Source organism: Melospiza melodia, unplaced genomic scaffold (assembly GCF_035770615.1).
Source record: "Melospiza melodia melodia isolate bMelMel2 unplaced genomic scaffold, bMelMel2.pri scaffold_18, whole genome shotgun sequence".
Taxonomy (NCBI): Eukaryota; Metazoa; Chordata; class Aves; order Passeriformes; family Passerellidae; genus Melospiza; species Melospiza melodia.
This window is the reverse complement of record NW_026948525.1, coordinates 18321311-18339398: the sequence shown is the minus strand read 5'-3', so window position 1 is coordinate 18339398 and position 18088 is coordinate 18321311. Positions and strand designations below refer to the sequence as shown.

Below are 18088 nucleotides of genomic sequence, written 5' to 3'. Positions count from 1 at the left end.
GGCAGCTGTTCCCATCCCTCCTGCTTCCCGCTTCAGCTGCCCCAGTGCTTCGGGACAGGCCTTTGGCCTCTGGGCCCTGTGGCAGCAGGGCGGCCTTTCACAAAGTCGTGTTCCGCACAGGCTGAAAAAATGCGGAGCCTGACTGAAAGTCCTGTGGAGCTCCTGGAGGAAAATGACGGTGATATGCTCAGGATGAGCATTCTTCTACTCAGATATTTGCTCCTGGATAATAGTGCTCCAATAGCCACCCCCATCGCCCTGCAGCTGGCTAAGGTGCTCCTGCCACTCTTTGACAGCGTAAGGCTCTGTGCCCACAGCCACAGCCACTGGCTGCTGCCCAGACCCTTGGTGCCCTGTGGTCAGTCTTGGTCATTTCTTATCATCTAGAGTGGCTGCAAGAGTTTTGTGTACTTTGTCTGCTTACTCTGGGCACTGGCCCTATTTCCAGTGTCCTGATTTATTACATGATGCACATTGATTTGGCCCCAGCTTGGTCTGTGGCTGCTTTGAACCTCCTCTGCCTCTGCTATTTTCGCCCCTGCCTCTGCTTCAACCGCGCCTACATCCGTCCTCTCTCTGGTGCCGATCCAGAGCTGCCACCATGGCTGCAGGGAGCTCTTTTTCTTCTTCCCTCTCTTGACTATCGTACACTTTCTACTTTTGATGTAGTGTCTAAAAGCTTGCGTGACTGCTCAATGTTGTTTGAACACTTCTCAAACTCAGACGGGCTTGGTGCTGTGACCATTTTCCTGGGGTGTTCCAGTTCGTGTTTATTTATCAGTTTTCGTAGAATGGTTTGTTTTCATGTACCCCGTATTTTCCCCAAGTTGGTTTACCCCTAGGTTCTGCCCTCCCTCAAAGCTGTCTCCCTCATGCCATTCCCCACTCTTTGTTCCAGCTCCTTCCCTGCCTCTCAAGATAATCCAGCTCTTTATTCCTGAACCTTCCCTGTCACTTTTGCCTTGGACCAATTCCTGACTGCACCACCCCTTTGGAATTCCTCTATTGCTGGAAGCCCCGCTGGCGCATGTGACCTACCCTCTCTTCCCATCTGTCCTAATTAGTGCCAAGCAACTGATGGAATCCCCTCGCTCCTCCCCTGCAGATTCCTTATTGCTCAATTGTTTGTATCCACCCCCTGAGTTGTACCCCGATAAAATCCCGTGCACAGAAGTGCTGGCGGCTCTTTGCTGCTGAATCCTTCCCTTGGAATAAGCCTTGGCCTGTGGAACCTCACAATCGAGGAGCCTCCTCCTTCTCTTTGGCCTGCTGCATGCTGCAGTTAGTGCATCCTGAACCACTGAGCAGTGGCTCACCAGGGTCAGCCGCGGGCAGGACCCAAGCCTTGGCCGTTCCCCACTCCTGGCGCAGCGCCGCAGTTTTCCCAAGAGCCAGCCCGGGCTCCGCTGGGCTGCGTCAATGGGGAACCCGTCCCAGTGCCCGACCGTGCTCTGGGTGAAAAACCTTGATCTGATACGGAAATGAAACCTGCCCCGTCCCAGCTCCCCGCCCTTTTCTCCAGTCCTGTCACTGGTCCCAACAGTGACGAGAGCTGCAGCAGCCCCTCTGATTCCCCTCGGGAGGATGTTGAAGACCACAATGACACCCTTTACTCTCCTCCAGGCTGAACAAAGTGGCCTCAGCTGCACCTGGATGGCTTCCCCTCCAGGCCACACTCCATCCTTGCAGTCCTCCTTTGCATTCTGGCTAATGGTTTCATAACTTTTGATATTGTGCTGCCCAAAACTGCGCCCGTCTGCTTCCAGCGCTTCTCTTGGCTGCTGCTTCAGGGTGTGGGCACCATCATCAGAGACACAGAAGAGCTTCTCCTCCCAGACTTGTCCTTATCCTCCGCACTTCCACGTCTCTGCCTTGATCTTCACTGGGGAACTTGCCACTTTGTGGCCGCTCATTGCTGTGCTCAGCAGGGACACAGTTTTGTTTGGACATGAGCTGCCAGAGCAAGACATGCAGCAACTGAAGCTGAGAAATGCAGAGGCTGGGCAGATGCCGTTTTTTCCAGAATGTGGGAAAGAGAGTGAGAAAAGCACAAGAAAATTTCAGACTGTTAACTTTGCATTCTAATTGCCCTGCGAAACTCAGCAATGGATGGTGCTCTGGTGCTACTGCCAATGCCTTCCATGAGAAAAATTCATTTCAGGATGGAGCAACATCATCTGACAGAGACCAAGTGTGCCAGCAGTTGCTCCAGGTGCTCCTGCCATCAGCCCCTGCAGGAAAGAGGCACAGCCCCCAAGGCACGTGGCCTTTGGCTCCTTCTGGCACAGAAGCCCCCCGGGGGCACAGGTCTCTGGGGCAGGAGACAGGCACCAGTGCTGCCAGGGCTCAGGGGGTGGCAGGTCTGCTTGGCCGGGGACTCTGCCACACCTGCTGATGTCAGCGCTCCCCGGGCCCCAGGCCTCAGAGCAGCGATGGTGCCCGGGCCCACACGTTCCTTGTGCGTGTCACACCGGCAGCTTTAGGATGGCCACCAGCCGGGACGACATGTCCCGAGGAGGCCGTGCCAGCTTCCCTGCAAGGCCTTGTGCCCTTCCCAGAACGGCTGTGTCGGCAGCCCTGGGGGCTCCTTCTGCTGCCCTGAGCCCACAGAGCATGGCAGCGTTTGCTGATGGTCTGAGCCCTTCTAAAAGATCCTGTCGGCCTGGCTTAGACTCCTGGGGCCAGCCATTCCTTCCAAACTGGGCCACTTTGAGTGGGCTGGGCGTGACCCCAGGGCAGGCAGCAGTGTGTGCAAGGGCCCTTGGTGACACGGTGCCGCACAGTCACTGTGACACGGAACGGGTGTCCAAAGGCCCTTTGTGACACGGGGTGACATAGGAGCTGGAGGTGACAAGAGCACGCCACAGTGCTCAGAGCACGCAACGGGACAGGACGGGACAGAGCGGTGCCGTGAGGAGCCCCCGCACAGCGTGCCCGTTCGCGTCCCACCCAGAGCTTTTCTGAAGCCTTGTTCCTGCAGCTGAGCTCGAGGCCAGACCACAGGACTTGCTGACCCGTGGTCTCCCTGAGGCTTCTCTTCTGCAGGTGCCTTTGAGGCCATATCATAGTCCTTGTCAGGAGTCCCCTGTCCTGACAGGGCAGGGGCCCTTGAGACCGAGTGCAGGACTTGCTGTCCTGTAGCCTTCCTGAGGCTTCTTACTTGAAGGTGCCTTCCAGGTACCACTGCAGGACTTGGTGCCTTGGAGCTTTTCCAAGGCAACTCTCCTGCAAATAGCCACAAATCCAGGCAGAGACATGGAGCAGAGACACCCGGCAGTGCCTGAGCTGGCCTGGGTGGAGGAGGAGGAAGAAGGCCCTGGAGCTGCCCTGGCGCAGCAGACTGAAGAGGTGGTGCCGTTCCAGCCACCACAGGAGGGTGAGTGGCAGAGCTGGGCCACAGGACTGGTGCCTGCTGCCAGCTTGGACCCCATGCCGTGCCGTGCGTTGCCATGCTATCCCCTGGGGACATGCCCACAGACAGGACGGAAGAGGGGCCGGGCAGACACCCCGCAGTGGCCGTGCTCCATCCCCTGGGGCATCCCGGGGCTCTCTCGGCCTGCGGATCGCAGGGCTGGGCCGTGTTCTCTGGCCTCTCTCTCAGCCCCTCATCTCTGGCTGCGCTCGCTCTTTGCCAGATGCAGCCCTGGAGCGCACACAAGAGCAGGAATCCAGCCGTGGCCGCTTCCGCAGAACAGCGCAGGTACCTGCAGCCACCCCCACCTGGGCTGGGCCTGCTGTCCCTGCTCAGCCCAGCACCGTGTGTGCAGCACTCCATGCAACATCCTCGGCTTCTTGCCCTTCTCCTACAGTTTGTTTGCAACTTCCTCAAGAGAATTGAGGAGGAAGAAACCATCGCCACGGGCGTAGGCCTCAGACCATACTCACCCATCTTCCTAAGCAAGACCAGTGCTGCCCTGCTGTGTATGCTTGTAGAGGAAGATTTTTACATTCCAAAGCAAGTAAGCAGCCTGTGGCCAGGCTTTGATCCTCCCAGCAATTGCTTGGCCTCCCAATCCACGCATGCCGCTTGCTGTGAGTCTTTCAGGCCACATGGCAGTGGGGTGGGAAGGTGGAACCCCTCTGGGGAAGCTGGGAACATTGCTCCTTCTGGCAGCTTTCCAAGTCTCCCCGTGCCTTCCCCAGGTGCCTGCCATGGTGAGCTACATCCACCAGTGGCTCATGGCCAATGATTCTGCTGAGCACAGGCTGGACAAGACCCTGCTGGATCTCACCGAAGCACAGCCAAATGACGCAGTCATCACGCTCCTGCGTGTGGCCCCGTCCTGTGACAGGTATGGGGCCCACCTGCCAATAGGGCTCAGGCCTCTCCAGCCCATCACCCTGCACAGCCTGCCCCAGGTGTCGGAGCAACAGAGAGTTCCAGGGCCCTCTGGCTGCTCCCTTTCCCAGCCCTGCCATGTCAGCCCCTGAGCCTGCTGCCATGCTCCCTTGCCGCCTCTCAGGGCTCTGTCCCCACAGGGCTGGGCTGTCTGGCTGCTGCTGCCTGGGGGGCAGTGGGCAGAGGCAGAAATGGCAGCCGGCTCAGCTGCCCCCAATGCTGTCTCTGAGACCCCCCCTGAGACACAGCTCTAACCCCACAGAGCTGCCATGGCCATGTGGAAGACCATCATGGGCTCAGCCAGGACTGTGGAGCTGGCGCAGCTGATCCTCCTGGATGTGCTGGGGAGCTGGCCAGAGTACAGCACCTGCACCTCCGATGGGGACAAAACGGGTGTCTTTGCCCTGGCTGTGAGTTTCTGCAAGTGGCCTTTGCAGGCCCCAAGGCTGCCTCTCCAGCAGCTCTCTATCCTCCTTCCCCCACTGCATCTCCCTGCCTCTGGCGCTGGCCTGAAACCTGGCCCAGGGGCAGCTTCAGGCCCACCAGGCCCCGTGCTCCGCCTGCCAAGGTCTCTCCGGGCCTCTCCCTGCCACGCTCGGGCCCTGCCACACGCACACCTCGGCACTGAGCGCTGTCTTGGGGGGCTTTGTCCTTTGCAGGCAACTGTGGTGATGTGGAAGATCCTCCAGGTGCCCTGTCTCCCACGGATCTTGAAGGTGTATTTCCCCCGCCTATTTGTGCATCTGCTATTCCAAGTGTTCTTCAGCACTCTGGATATGCCAGAGGAGGTCGACACCTTCTGGAAGGGATGCCAGGAAGAGCACGGCCTTGCCACCAGCCCCAACAGGTGCTCCATGCCACTCCTCCTGTCCCTGCCACGTGGCCTGCCAAGGAGCCAGTGCTGCCAGTGTGACCTGGGCTTTGCTCTGCACGCAGGTTTGCAGTGCGCACCCTCAAGTCCCTTCTCTGCCTTCTCCGCTGCGAGGATGTGGTGGTGGCAATGGAGCGCAGGTGTGCCTGGGACACGCTGCTCTCTCTTGACACTCACCACTTTGCCGTGGCTCTGCTTGCCAGGTGAGACCCCCTTCTCCCCACTGCCTCTGACATTGCTGCTCTGTGCCCAGGTGCCCCACAAAGTGTCCGTGGTGGCCATGGGCCAGAGGGCCTTGTCACTGAGGGACGGCCAAGCAGACTGGAAAAGGCTGGCACAGGAGGGTGCCCATGAGCAACCAACTGCCAAATGGCCCACGTCCCCTTGCTGGAAGGGTGCTGGGGAAAGATGAGAACAGGGTGAGTCACGCCTGGGAGAGGTTTGCCCCACTGCATCAGGGTCTTGTTTCCTTTTTCCCCTCTTCAGAGAAATACGCCGCTTAGCCATCCACTTTTGTTCAGCGATTGCATTCTACCTGCTCGCCCTGCTCGGCAAAGAGATGCCATACTGGGATTTCCCTGCCCTGGCATTCCTCGTGGAGGTGAGCCTCAAGGCCAGCGCTGCCTGGCTGAGCTGCCTCCCAGCCCTCTGGCCTCTCGCAGCCACAGCTGCCAGGACAGTGCCCGTGCCCTGTGCTGCTGCCTGGGCCCGGCCCTGTGCGCTTCTGGGCTCCTGCCGGCTGGCTCCCCTGTCACTGCCCGGTGTCTTTCAGGTCCTCGAGTGCCTGGACTTGAGCGAATGCAGTGACAGCGTTCTGGAGATCCTGGCACAGAACCTGCAGAGCGAGCACATGGCCAGGCGTTACTTGGCACTCCGAGGCCTCGTACTGCTGGGAAAGAATCCCTTGATGGTGAGAAGGGGGCAGTGGCTGAAGCCGTGCAGGCAGCGTGGGGCTGGGCAACGCCGTCACTTGGCATTGTCTGGGCTTCGGCCGCTGGGGCAGCTGTTCCCATCTCTCCTGCTTCCCGCTTCAGCTGCCCCAGTGCTTTGGGACAGGCCTTTGGCCTCTGGGCCCTGCGGCAGCAGGGCGGCCTTTCACAAAGTCGTGTTCCGCACAGGCTGAAAAAATGCGGAGCCTGACTGAAAGTCTTGTGGAGCTCCTGGAGGAAAATGACAGCGACATGATCAGGATGAGCATTCTTCTACTCAGATATTTGCTCCTGGATAATGGTGCTCCAATAGCCACCCCCATCGCCCTGCAGCTGGCTGAGGCGCTCCTGCCACTCTTTGACAGCGTAAGGCTCTGTGCCCACAGCCACAGCCACTGGCTGCTGCCCAGACCCTTGGTGCCCTGTGCAGATGCAGGCCTGTGCCCTGGGGGGCCTGAAGCAGCTGATGCTCAGGTCTTTTGCCCTTTCCTTTCATCCAGGATGATATCCAGGTGCAGCTGAGCTCCATGGCTCTATTTCAAGAGATGCTGGACTTATTAACAGACGAGGGAAGAAAGGCCCTCAAGTCCCACGTGTGCCAGAGCCTGCTCCCTCTCTACTTCCACTGCCATGATGAGAATCAGATTGTTGCTGAGGTGAGCACTTGTGGCCAACTGCGGTCCCCCTGGCAGGGGCTCGGGCTGCCTCCTGCCCTGGCACCTTGTGGGCTGCAGCCTCCTCCAGCCTGTGCCACTGGGATGCTCCTGTGCCCTGGACTGTGGGGCCATCTGTGCATCTCTGTCCCTCTCCAGGCCTCCCGGGAAACGCTGCATTCCTCAGCCAGATTCCTGAAGAGGAGAGATATAGAACAAATGCTACACGTGGATGAGAGCTTTGGGGAGTGCCTGGTAAGAACAGCAGAGACCCCCCAGCCTCAGCATGGCCAAGGTCCCTGAGGGCGGTGCTCAGCGTGCGGGGCTAGCAGCTGTGCCCGCTGCTGCAGCCAGAGGCCGCGCGGGCTCTGCTCCAGGCTCCCGTGGGCCTGAGTCGGGTGCCCATTGAGCCCCGGCCCGGCGGGGCTGCGGGGCGGCACCACGGCTTCCCGGGCAGCAGCCGGCCCTCCGCCCCTCCCCTCGGGAGCCCTTGGCCAGCGGCTGCTGGCCGCGCCTCAGGGCTGTGCGGGCAGGCGAGGCCGGCGATGGGCGCAGGCAGCGCCCGGCCCAGGAGCTGAGCCCGCGCCAACCCTTCCCTCCTGCCGCTCTCTGCAGCTGGCAGAGGACAGGAGCCGAACGGCCGAGCACCTGCGCCGGGCACTGCGCTACCGGCAGAGCCCACAGGAGTCCCTGCGAGAGGCGGCCGTCAGGTTCATGGGTGAGTCCCGAGCCCGGGCTCCCTCCCCGGCCCGGCCCGCCGCAGCTCGGCCCCGCCCCACCTGCTGCCCCGGCAGCGCCAGCCGGGCCCCGCCCCGTGGAGCCCCGCCTGGCCTGGGCGTTGCTGCCGCCCTCTGGCAGCCGTGCCCTGGGGCGGCAGCGTGCGGCAAGGGCCCGGGCTGAGCTCTGCCCGGCCAGCAGCCCGGGTGGCCACAGCGCCGGCAGTGCCGCTGGCAGGGAGCTGTGCCGCTGCGGCCGTGACAGGCTCTGTGTTCACAGGCATGGCCGGGCGGCACCTGAGAGGGCAGCAGCAAGAACTGCAGCTGATCTGCACTGGTGAGTGAGTGAGGGCAGCGGACTGACCGTGGGGGCTGGAGGGGGCAGCTGCAAGCCCTGCCCCTGCGGTGGAGGGATCTGCACCCATGGGCAGAGCACACAGAAATATCAGGGCTACGTGTGGCATGCGTGGCCAGCAACTTCGGCCTGATCCCCTTGCTCCCTGCTCCCTGCGGGCCATGGCAAGAGACGACAGGGATGGCCCTGGCAGGGGGCTCTCCTTGGCTCCCTGCACATGCAGGATCTGACCTTGCCTCTGTTCCTCTCTCTTGCAGCCCTTGAAGAAATGGCCTATGACAGGAGTCCTGCAATCAGAAATGCTGCCATTGAATCTTGTTTAGTTCTCCGAGCCATACAGAGAGCTCCCTACTCCCCATGGCGTCAGCTGCGAGATCGATTCCGCAGTGCATGGAGGAAACGGCCTCGTCTGTGTGGCACTGCCTTGCTGTTCTGCTGGAGCTCTGCACAGAGATGATCTGGGGCCATTTAAGCCAGCAGGAATTTTCTTTTTCCTCTTTAACATTTCCGTGTTTGCATTTTCATTGTAGAGTAGGTAAATATAAAATACGTTACAATACACAGAGTCCCAGGATCTTTCTTTTCGTGTGCAAGGTCTGTAGGGCAAAAGAGAAGAGGGGGAAAAGGTTGCTTGTACTCAGCCAGCTGCCCAGGCGTGCAGTGTTGCAGGGAAAATGGCCAGAAGCCTTTAGGCCTTTGGTGGTTCTGCTGAAGCCTTTGTGCTGCCCACAGAGCGGCTGGGCAGGGGCCGGAGCTGCAGTGATCCCTGCCAGAGCGGTGCCTGGAGATGGCCACAAGCCCTGTGCTGGACAGGAAGGGCCATCCGTGTCCTCCTGCCCGTCTGCTGCTGGCTGCAGTGCTGAGGGCTCCCCGGCGCCTCTGGATGGGGCTCCTCTGCAGCTGCTCTGGGGCTGCGGCGCTGCTGCCGGGAAGCTTGGCCAGGCTGGGGGAGACCCTGAGGGGTTGAGGCGCTGCTAAGCCCTGAGCAATTGGCTGGCAGAGGCCATAAGCAGCCCCCTGGCAGCCGCCTTGATCCCGACAGCCGGCTGCTCGGGCGCTTCCAGGTCGGTGGCCGGTTGGAGGGACGCCCTGGAATCAGGCATGGAAACCTGCTCCTGGCCTTTCAGGGCTGTGAGGCCAGCTGCTGTGCTCCAGACTGGAGCCCCCCACCCCTCAGCCTTAGGCATTGAGCTCCACTGCCTGATATCCAAGTCTTGTTCCTCTTGCTGTGGGGGAGGCCGAGCTCTGTGGCTTTCGGCCCCATGGAGCCAGAAGAGCAGCAGCTTTGAGCCCACAGGGGCCACAGAAAGGCCCTCTTAGACCACGGGCATTCCTGTCCTGCCCAGGCCAGGGACACATGAGAGTGCAGCGGGCACCTTCAGGGTGCCACGCTGGCTTTGCACTGGGCCACCTCCCTGTGCTGTGCACGGCTGGCTCTTTGCTTTGCTGCTCTTGGCCTTGTGTCGTCGTACTCCTCTGGCTGCCTGCAGCCAGGGGCAGCCCTGTCAGGAGGGTGAAAGGCCCCATCTCCAACATCTCAACGGGGGAAATGGAGGTCTCCCAGCCCTCAGCCTACGCTGTAAGCAGAGCAGAGCCTTTTCCCCAGCCCTGTTGGCTTTCTGCCTGCTTCTGGCCCCTGGCCACTATGACCCACTGCACTCGCTCTGAGTCACCTACAGCATGGCTGGTGCCTCTTGATTTGCTGACCCTGGGATGTGAGGCTCACTGAGGGAAAGGTGGCTGTCCCAATGCTGAGGGCACACGTGGCTCACTGAGCAGACTTGAGGCTTCCCCAGCAGCTTGCAGGTGCCTTATGTGTCAAGTTACAGTGCTTGTGCTCCTGCCTCTTCCTGTCCCTCTTCTCACCCTCACCCAACCTGCACCCTCTGACCTACCTTCAAGAAACCCTGTTGCATCAGACACGGTGTCAAGAGCCCTCCTTCGGCTGCCGGTCGAGGGCACGTTACAACCTCCGGGCCTGGGAGCAAGGTGGGCTGGGGGAGCTGGTCTCTCAGACCAAGAGGGAACGGCTCTCGACAGCACCTGCCCATGGACCTTCCCCGCACCAAATAAAATCATCTCCAAGTTTAGCTAGTAAGCTAGTAAGGTATAAACCATTAATTGCCTGGAAATCTGGCACTAGTCTCTGAGTTCCATTAGGTTTCTTTATTGCTGATCTAGCAGTATTAAATTTTGACTCCCATTCTTCCAATAGTCCTGATGTCAGGGATTTAATTGATTGTTGGCTCTATTCCTTTCCTAGCTTCTAATCTTCAAGGGTATTGCTTTCTGACTACTGCCCTAACTCTTGTCTGTAGCTCAATTTTCATAGGGTCTGCTCGTTTTGATTTTTCTGGGCTATCAGTATCCCATACTCTTGGGTACACCTGATTCAATACTTGCTCTAACTAGTTCTTCTTGTTTGTTGGTCTGGTGTCAATTGTCAGTCCTACTGCTAAAACCGCTCATTTGTCTTCAGGTACCTTCCATTGAAGTTTTCTTTTCCTAAACAGAACTGCTGCTTCTAAATTTTCAAGCAAATCCCTGATTTGGGTGAGTTTGGTAAATAAAGAAACTGATGTATTCCCATTTTCTTCTTGATTTTACATTGAAGTGATTTCAGGAAGAATGCATTTTCTGGCAGGCCAGTGGCTCCTAGTGCTTGAAGATAGTTTTCACTTTTGGGTATCAGTGCTTGATTCAAGAGTGAAAATGTGTCTCCACAATTAGTTAAAAATTCAACTTCTTTATTATTATTTAGCTGTATTTTAACCGGTAACCTGCTAGGGTAAGAATTGCCAGTCTCGGTCACTTCTTATCATCTAGAGTGGCTGCAAGAGTTTTGTGTACTTTGTCTGGTAACTCTGGGCACTGGCCTTATTTCCAGTGTCCTGATTTATTACATGATGCACATTGATTTGGTCCCAGCTTGGTCTGTGGCTGCTTTGAACCTCCTCTGCCTCTGCTCTTTATGTCCCTGCCTCTGCTTCATCCACGCCCACGTCCGGCCTCTCCCTGGTGCTGATCCAGAGCTGCCACCATGGCTGCAGGGAGCTCTTCTTTATTTTCTCTCTCTTGATTATCATACACTTTCTATGCTTTTCTCATTCATGCCTTTAAGTCTCTCTTGACAGGCTCTTTCAGCTTCTCAAGTTTCTGCCTGACATCTGGGCTAGATTGCCCTGACATCAGGGAAACCCACTGCTGCTTTCCCATATCCGAGCAGGGATCCAGGGCTGTGCCTTTACGTGCAGCTGCTCACAGCCTGTCCACAAAGTCAGTGGGTGATTCGTGCTGTCCCTGTGTAACGTTATCTCTTACTGACCAAGTTATTGCTTTTGGAATGGCATTTTTTAATTCCAATGTGACTATGTCCTGGTATCTGGTTAACATTGCACAGCTGCCTGCATTGTTCGCGTCCCACAAAGGGCTTGCAGTAGGACACAGCTGGTCCATTGTACCTTGCAAGGCTCCACTAGCAATTTGTCCGTGCACACGTGCTCTGGCCACCTTGATCACCAACTCTTTTGCTGGTTTGGTTAGCTCTGTCAATATGAAATCATTATCACCTCAGCCTGGCTCTTGACTCTTGACTATGAACTCCAATCTTTTTGCTGCTTTGCTAGCATTTTCTCTATCCATTTTAACTTTTTGCCACCAACTTGAGGTCTCTAGTAGAAAAGCAGATGTTCACCCACATGGCTTCTCCTGGGGGACTCAAGACTTGCCTTAAGGTGGTAACTAAAGGCCAAGCTTTCTTGGTTTTATTCCTTGTGTTGGTTGTCACTGGGGGTCCCTGAAATTGTCCCCTCACCTGGATTATTTATCTCATCCTCACTGCCATTTGGCTTTCATTCAGAGGCCGGAGTGGTTGCCTGAGGTGGAGTGTACCCGTGCTGGCCTGGACTAACTCGGCTCTAAGTCTTGGACACCTAGAACACAATCTTCCTGGTGAATTTGAGCCAATTTCAAACATCTCAGCCTTATGCTGAGTGCTAAACGACATCTCTTTCTTTTCTGCCTCTTATCTCTTTCCAAAGTTAGGACTAAAGGTCCTATGGGGCCAAATCAAAGCCACATTCTTTCTGACACTTGGGTTTATTCTTCAGGGTAAAAGCCATGTCTGCATATATCACTGGATCTCATTTTTCTCCTCGTCTTAAAAATAACATCAACTGTAACAATGGATCATAATGTTCCATTAGGTGGTCACTTTTCACCACTTTCTAATTGATACTAAGCCTACCATTGGGTAAGAGTATTTCATCAGGTTACCTTATATGAAAAATTACCTTCTGGGATTCCTCCCAAATCTTTCTCATTGGCTAAATTACATTCTAGTGGACTCTTTCTAATACCATCTTTACTTCTTGTGCTATTCATTCTTCATGCTGTCTAAATTTCCAAACTTATCAGGATCTATTCGTACTTCTCTTTTCTTTCTCTTTATCCCCTGTAGACTACACTTAACCCACACGGGCTGTCTCTGAGTCACCTAGCACCAATATTCTTTTTTATAGTCCTAACAAGCAGTGAAAACAAAAGGATTCCACATGTTATAAATAGGTATGATTCGTGCTGATAAAATTGAAACAATAATCAATATAGATATAGTAATTAATATTTGTAAATAATAAAGTAGTTAGAGTTTAATGCTAGAAAGGAAAGCAATGGGAGGGGTTCCACTCCCCTCTCCCTGCTGATGTTCAAGGACAGGAGGATAAAGCAAATGATAACAGTTACTAAAAATTAACAAAAAGAAGGGAAAATCTGGTTGGGTCCCAGGAAAATGCCAGCTATAGGAGATTTATTGCTTTGATGCTTAAATGCAGTAATATGTTAGTTTTGGCTTTCATTGTACTGGCTTGGTGCTCATGTGTAACCCAAAGGTGAATTAAAGTGCATAGAGGAACAGAAGAGGCCTTCATCAGTGACGACCTCCAAAGACTTGTGTGACCACCAAAACAAGTGGTGGAGCATGCACGGTAAAGGTGGTGATGAGGGCGGAGGTAGAGGTGTGATGAATCGAAAATGGGAGGGGACGACATTGACACTTGGCATAGAAGGGGGGAATCTTCACTTGGCAAGCTCGTACGTGAGGTGGCAAGGGTCCAAGAGTCCTGCACTCCGTACCCCGTGGTTATCTTTTTCTTATGCACTATTATTGGAACTGAATTATCCCTTATTTTTAATCCAATTATATTGTTAATATTTCAAGTGTATCCAATTTTATATATTTTCTAAACTTTTCAATTCAAATTGCTGCTACCTCTAATATTGTTTGGTTTTTTGATGATGGGATAATTGGGCAAAAATAACAATATGGAAAAACAGGCCTGGGAGCCTCCCTCATGGCTGCTTACCACACAGCTCATCTTTGAGATGGGCGCTTCACCTTTTATACCTCTGGGGGTTGCATCAGCCAACCCTGGCCCCTCCCAAAGTCTGTCAGTCAACTCTCCTTTGCCGTTTATTGGTGGAGATTGCTTTCCTGCAACTTGATTGGTGGGTCAGGTGGTGCCATGCTGTGCCCTCCAGTAGCAACGAGCTTTTTCATTCTCAACTGCCCTGTAGGAGGGCCACAGGTACACGCCTTCATTTACCACTCCTAAACAACCCAGGCTGTCCGGTGGCGACAATACAGAGGATGGGGAAAGGGGACTGTGAGGAGAACAGAGGGCATCTAAACAATAAACTACAATAACATACCTATGCATCAATAAAACTTCTCTTAATATTCACACAATATTCGTTCCTTAATTGTTAGAGCAAATCATCTCATTATTCATCTATAACAATTTTTATTTTTATTTTTACATTTTCCTATTAAAGGACTGTTATTCCTACTCCCATATCTTTACCTGAGAGCCCCTTAATTCCAAAATTTTAATAATTCAGAGGGAAGGGGTTTATATTTTCCATTTCCAGAGAAGATCCATCCTTCCTTTACAGACACCTGTCTTTCAAACCAAGACAGAGTCCCAAAAATCCTGCAAATCCCACAAAGATCTGCACAACAACCTGACTGGGACCCTCCTTCCTGAGCCAAACAGGGCAGACCTGAACAAACAAAAAACCATTTCTCCTGGTTTAATGAAAAGGTGTGTTTTGGGTCCCATAAGAGGAACAGAGATGCTGTGCCCCCTGGTACTGGGGGAGGGAATGAGGAGCTCCTGGGGGTACTGGGAGCACTGGAACAGGGAGCTCTGGGTGGCCCCACATGGGACCCCACACTCGTGGCCACCCCCAATGGCACGGTGGGCACCCACGGGAGCTGGGGGGTGGACACACAGTGGGAGGTGCCCTCAGGCAGGAACCTCCAGTGCCCCCTGTGCCCCCAGTGTCACAGCATGTTCTCGTAGATGTCACTGGAGTCCTGCTGTTGCCCATGGGGTCCTGGCAGCTCTGCATTGGTCACCTGGGGAGTTGTGGCACAGAGGGGCCCTGCAATAGACACCAGCTGGGGGAACATGGATGGGAGGTGACACCCCTAGAATGACATGTCCTTGTCCCCCCACCTGTACTCACCCCCTGCCTTCTTGTTTCGCACAACCTGGCTGTACAGCAGCTCCCCTGCCTTTGGAGGGACCGAGGGCCCTGGGGAGCCCCTGCAAGGATAAGGGGGTGTCTGTGGGGGTGTGGGGGGTCACAAGGAACATAAAATGGGGGTTCAGGCCTGGACCCACCCCAATCACCTTTCCTGTTGTTCCCTGAGGGCTGCAAAGGAAAGAGAGGAGGGTTGACTGTGGAGCCCTCAGGGCCTCTGAACACCCTTGAGACCTCTGACTGCCCCCGGGAGCCTCGTGCATCCCTGAAGCCCCTAATGAGCCTTGAATCACCCACTGAATCCACTGAGACCCCAAACTCCTCCAAACCCCTGACCGAACCCCCAGTGTCCCTGCACAACCCTGCAGGACCTCCCCAAATCCCCCAGGATTCCCAGCTGAGATCTCTGGGGATTCAGCTTCACCCAAGTCAGGAGCTGTTGGTGCTACCCTCTGACCCTCAAACTCTGTGAGGGGTTCACCCCAATCCCTGGGACCCCCATTTCCCCTCCATTGTCACCCACCCAGGCAGTGCCACCAGTGCCAGCCCCTGATGACAGCCAGGAGCAGAAGTAGGAACAGGAGGGACCCGCAGACCCCTGCGGCCACTGCTGGGGACAGAGAGAGACACATCAGGGTCACCCAGAACCCCAGGGTTTCTGCACCCGCCATGTGACCCTGTGTAACCCTACCTGTGCCCTGTTCCTGTGTTGTCACCTCCAGGGCCAGCTCAGGGCAGAGTGCCTGGTGCCCGTCCTGTCCCAGATGGTTGGTGGCCACACACTGGTAGGTGCCCAAATGTCCCACATCGACAGCCCTGAGCTCCAGGAGGGGACCTTGGGCCACCTCCTGCCTGTTGTGCAGCTCGGTGAAGGTGACAGAGGCTGAGCCCCCCTGCACCGAGCAGCGCAGGGTCACGGGGTCACCTGCACACACCCGGTGTGACAGGGGACTGAGGGTGATGGTGGCGTTGGCCACGGGCACTGTGGGGACACAAACAGGGCTGGCACCTGGTGAGGTGGATGGGGGTGCCATGGGTGGGTCATCCCCAGTCTGAGGGTCCCGCTCACAAAGGACATTCAGGGAGACACTCTCAGCCATGCTGTCCCTGCACTGGCAGTGGCCGCTGCCATTGTCCCCAGTGTGGTGCAGCTCCAGGCAGGGCCAGTGCCAAGCGGTGCCTCTGAGCCCTCCCAGGCACCAGGAAATGGACAGGTGACCTGTCCCTGTGGCCACCGTGCAGCTCAGCACAAGGCTGTGCTGACAGGGACACCCCCGAGGGCAGAACCCCTGTGGGAGGCGGTGACACCAGGGGACATTGAGGGACTTGGGGGAAGGTCAGGGAGGGGCAGGGAGAGACCAGTGAGGGAAAGGAGGTGCAGAGCTGGGGCGGGGGAGGCTTGGATAGGTACCCCAAGGAAGGATGGGGGGTTTAATGAGGGGACACATGGAGCGGGAGATGGGAGGACCCCAGTGAGGGTATGGAGACCCAGAGAGGGTATTGTGGGACTTGGAGACTGTGGGGAAACAGCAGAGAGGGGTGGGGTTGACTCAGAGATGGGTGAATGGACCCAGTGAGGGATGGGGGGAACGGGGCAGTAATGGAGGTACCCAGGCAGGGGGCCCAAGGAGGCCGTGGGGGCTCCCCGTGCCCATCCCCGCACTCACTGCGCACCGTGACACGGAGGAGGGCATTGCTCTTCTGCACGGCTCCCCCCCTCGGAGCGCACCTGGCAGCTGTAATTCCCTGAGTGGGAGACCCCCACGGCGGGCACCAGCAGCTGCAGGGACCCCTGCCGGCCCCCCACCACCTGCCCGTCCCAGTAGAACACTTGCAGGAGGGGGGCTCGGGGCCCCAGGGGCTGGGGTGCTGAGGCAGCTGAGAGTCAGGGGGGACCCCATGGTGGGCTCGGAGGGACCGTCCAGCACCAGCACCATGAAAAGCTCTGGAAAGGAGAGGGGAGGGAGATATGTGAGCCCGAGTCACTAGGGAGGGGCTGTGGCGGGGTTGCAGTGGCAGCTGTGGGATGCTCACCATGCACTGTCAGTGTCACTGATTCCGACTCCTCCCATCCCCATGATACCCTGGATTTCACCATGCTCCCACAGCTGTAGCAGCCACTGTGTTGCAGCTGCAGAGGGGACAGGGACAGCTCGGTCCCATTGCAGAGCTCCTGAAGTTTCTTCTCCACGCGGTAAAAGGACACTGAGCTGACCGGGTTGTCCCGCCAGCGCCGGCAGCGCAGTGTCACCGTGTCATCCTCCAGCAGTGCCTGCACTGGCCCCTGCAGCACCAATGGGGCTGTGGGACACAGGGGTCCTGTTACACCGAGGGGACCTGGCCGGTCCCAGTGCCATCACAACCCCCATATTGGCTCACATGCAGCACACCAGGGATCCCCAAATCCACAAACAGGGTCTGCCAGCACTGGGATGCTCTGGGATGTCCCCAGAGCAGGGGACAGGCTCTGGTCACACAGGAGGTGACCCATGGAGCAGAGCCCACCCAGAGCCCTGGGGTCACTGCTGGTGCCAGGATGGGGACACCCAAAACTCCCTCACCATCTAAGACTCTCACAGGAGGGCTGAGCCCACTGCTGGGTCTCTCACACGTGTAGGTGCCATTCTTGGTGACAGTGAGGCTGTTGTTTCCCTCCTGCCTCCAGGACTGCATGTCCTTGTAGCAGGTGGTTACACCAATGGTCCCCAAGCCCTGGCAGGTCAGTGTCACCCGGTCCCACAGCACTGCCGACCTCCAGGGGGGCTCCACCAGGAGCTGGGTGGTCTCAGCACCTGTGGGTGAAAGCGGACACCAGCCTGCCAGGTCCAGCATGGGGCTGGGGACAGCAGGGTGGGGCCATGGCATCCCCCAAGGACTCACCAGCAAGGCCAAGGGTCTGGGCTGGAAGGGAGAAAGGACAGTGCTCAGTGAGTGTGGCACTGTGGGGACAGTGGAGCACGCGGGAATGGTTCATAGGCGCTGTCCCTGAACTGTCCCCCTGGGGAAATTGGTGTGGCACAGATGTCTCGATGGGGACACTGTGCTAGCACAGGTCTCCCCCACCAGCCCCATGGCCTCTGTCTCCATGGCCCATCCACATTGTGCTTGTCTTCTTTTCCCTGTCCCTGCATCCCTGCATCCCTGCATCCCTGTGTCCCTGTCCCCACAGCTGCCCCAGCCCCAGGATGTCTCTCCCCACATTCCTATCCGTCCAGCCCTGTTCACCCTCTCCTGTCCCCACGGCCACCCCATGACCCCGGTCACTTCAAGCTCTGGCTTTGCTGGCATTGGGAACCTCAGGGAACCCTACAGCCCCCCTCTGCCCCCTCCCCACCACTCTCTGCCTCACCAGCGCCCATCCCCAGGGTACTACCAGCCCGGCCCGTGCCCGGGGCACTCACCCCACAGGAGCAGCGCCACCTTCCCGGCCATCCCGGTGTCCCCAGCCATGTGCACTGGCTGTCACTCACTGCTGTGGCCACCGCTCCCCTGGCTGGCAGCTCTTCGGGTGAAGGGGAAGGAAGCGAGGTCACGTCTCGTCCCCATGTGTAGGTGGCACCTAGGGGGGGCAGGGTGGCCACAAGCTGGGGACAGGCTGTGGGCAGGTTGGAGACATGCTGGGGACAAGGCTGTCTCTGGGTTGGTGGGACATGGGCTTCCCAGGAGCAGGGGGGCGCTC

General features: G+C 57.0%; 1 long non-coding RNA gene across 1 annotated transcript; it reads right to left on the bottom strand.

The window, feature by feature from the left end:
- Positions 1-17138: 17138 nt before the first annotated feature.
- LOC134433423 (uncharacterized) lies at positions 17139-17851 on the bottom strand. The gene is made up of 3 exons (XR_010031553.1): positions 17811-17851; positions 17290-17407; positions 17139-17201 (listed from the first exon to the last, which is right to left on the bottom strand). It is a non-coding gene; the product is annotated as an uncharacterized LOC134433423 (long non-coding RNA).
- Positions 17852-18088: the final 237 nt, after the last annotated feature.